Raw genomic sequence first — 2,892 nt, 5'->3', positions numbered from 1 at the left:
GCGTAACTGACGCTTGGAATCCGGAGGCGGAGGAGATATAACTGGGAGGTCCCCTTTCGGTTAGGGTTACGTTCTATTGTAGCAGATCTGTTTTTCTTCTTCTCCCCATTTTTCTGTTCCTCTTTTGCGCCGTCGCGATTTTCCAGCGCCACCGCCGCCATTGCTGTTCTTTGAGAGAGATCCGAGGTTGACTTTTCTCTGCTACGGCTGAGATCGCCTGATGTGCACCAAGAAGATAGGGAAGAAACCCGAGAAAACTCAGGGCAAGGCCCTGGCGGTGGGTGAGGTGAAATCGAAGAAGGGAAAGGAGCTGGTGTTGTCGACGCCGAATGTTGGTCCGACGAACCAGACTGCGCCGCCACCGCCTGGAATTACGTGGCAGAATTCTGTGATGAAGGATGCGGCCGTTCAGGCGCGTGTTGATGCCAAGCTTCTGTAGCCAAAGGAGGTACTCGAGTGGAGGCCTGCCTTTGCTAACGTGTGGCAGTTCTAGGAGCATCCAAACAAGACAGTTATGCTCGCACACTTTGTGGAGAGGGGACTGGCAGTGCCCACATCCGACTTCTTCAGAGGTATCCTCGAGTACTACAAGCTTCAGTTGGTTCACTTGAATCCCAATGGTGTGCTTCATATGTCCATTTTTGTACATCTGTGTGAGGTTTACCTCGACATTCCTCCTAGCCTTGAGATTTTTAGGAAATTGTTCTGTTGCAAGCCTCAGCCTAGTGCCATTAGGACAGAGGTTTTTGGAGGCGTCGGGTTCCAACTTAGGAATTCAGGTGCTTATCTTGACTATAACTTGACGGATTCCCATGGTGAGTGGAAAAGGAAGTGGTTTTACATCGGGAATCATAGCCCTCACTTGCCGATAGTCACTGGTCACGCCCCCAAGCATGCGGAGAACTAGGTGAGCGAGCCTGAAGATACCCTAGAGCTCGATCACTTGCTGACACAGATTGCCGAGTTGAAGGCACTGGGTTTGACTGGAATTAATGTGGCGGCCAGCTTTCTTAAGAGGAGCGTTCAGCCTCTGCAAAAACGGGCTCACTCGGGTGGGGAGTACTCGGGATTTGATGATCCATCGCGTATGTCCCCTGAGGATATATCTGACGATGAAGTGGAGGTGCTACCGACCATGTTCTTCAGGAACTATCAAGGAGTACCTGTTATTACTTCAACTCTTCGCCAATTTGATGCTTGGTATGGGTCATCAAAGGTATGTTTTTATTTGACTTGTACTTTTCAAGATGTTGGAACATTGTTTGAGTAACAACTTGTTCTGTAGTCCTGAGTTCTCTCCGGCTATCTGGCGCATTCAGAGGAAGAGTCGGTTGTTGAAGAGTCGGAAGATGAGCCTTCTCCTCCTGCGAAGAAATGTTGAGTAGTTCACAAGAGGTCTGCTGCTAAGTCTGCCTCGACTTCGACCCCTGAGAAGTCACAGAATACCAAGGTATGTAGTTGTTTGTTCATTGGTAGCTGGTAGAGTTTATCTTGTAGCCTCCTGACCACTTTATTTGTCTGAAAAGGTTGTCGACGCGACCCTTGGTGATGAGGCTACTTCTGATGAGGTAGTCACGACCGCCAAGGGCGTAGATGTTGCGTCTGTTGAAAAGGTGACAGGGGAGGTGCCGCCAGTGGATGCTGGAGTAGCCCCTGAGCCAACAGTCTAGACTTCGTCGGCTACCGCGCTGCCATTCCCTGACCAGGCAGTTCTGGGTTTGCCTGCTGGAGTTTCGGATGTTGCGAAGGGAGGATCGCCAGTAGTTGCTACTGGCTCTTTATTATCCAATGTGATCGCTAGTGGTGAGCTTTCTCCTCGACTATTTTTATTAGTCTGATTTTATTGTAGTCTTGACCTTGTTTTTGCAGGACTTAGCGAGAAAACTGCACCTTCAGCTGCTCTTGCGGTGCCGAGTACTCGGCCGCCTGTTGCTGAGAATAAACGTGTGCGATTGCCGCCACGATCAACTCGGTGAGTTTTTTATTCTTGGTTTGTATCTTCGAGCTTTCTGAAAGTCGTATGACGACTTTGTATTTTGATGTAGGGATGCGGAGGACACTATCCCTGTGGAGGCAGGAGTAGAGTGTTGTCCCTCGACTACTCTTTCTGCTCCCTTGGATGATTTGTCTGTTGATGATGTATCCGAAGTTGATACTAGTCATCTTGGAGCCACCATGTCCATGCTTCAAGAAGTGATCCGCTGGGTAGAGGATCCTGCGGTTGCTTCAGGTTTTGGTGGTGTACCGTCCTCGACGTCTACTGTCGGTGTTCTTGCTTTGGTTGATGTGGCTAAGGCCAAAGAGGCGAATGTGCCAGGTATGTAGTTGAGATATAGGTGTTGTAGTCGTTGTGTTGTGTTGACTGATGTAGGTCGTTTCAGGTACAGCCTTGGGTACAACTCCAGAGCCTCATGTTGTAAAGAGTGATCAAGGTTCATTACTCGGGCTTCCATCGGAGTCGGAGTTTCAGAGAGCTATGCAGAGCTTTCGGGTATGGTGTTTCTTTTGTCTGACTGTTTTTTGCTAAAAACTTGACAATTCGCTTTCATTTGCAGGATCTATATGATAGCACTCGAATGAATGCTCGGGCCCTTCAGGAACAAAATGAACAATTGGAGCAGGAGTGCGCCCGTCTGACGGAATCCTTGAGAGTTCATGAAGATGCTGCGAAGTCTTTCGTCGTTGAGCGGTCGGATCACGAAGTTTTGCAAGAAAAACTGGAGAGCCGCTATAAGTCTTTGAATAAAAAGTATCAAGGTGAGTACTTTCCATTCTTCGAGTATGTCCGACTGTGGTTGGTTTTTTGAACTTGGTTGTTTTTGCAGAGCTCAAGAGAAAGGAGGCTGTTGCGAGTAGTCAGCTCCTTGATTGGAGGAACGCGCATGACCGAGT

Source organism: Setaria viridis, chromosome 3 (assembly GCF_005286985.2).
Source record: "Setaria viridis chromosome 3, Setaria_viridis_v4.0, whole genome shotgun sequence".
Lineage (NCBI taxonomy): Eukaryota > Viridiplantae > Streptophyta > Magnoliopsida > Poales > Poaceae > Setaria > Setaria viridis.
Note: the sequence above shows the minus strand (reverse complement) of the source record.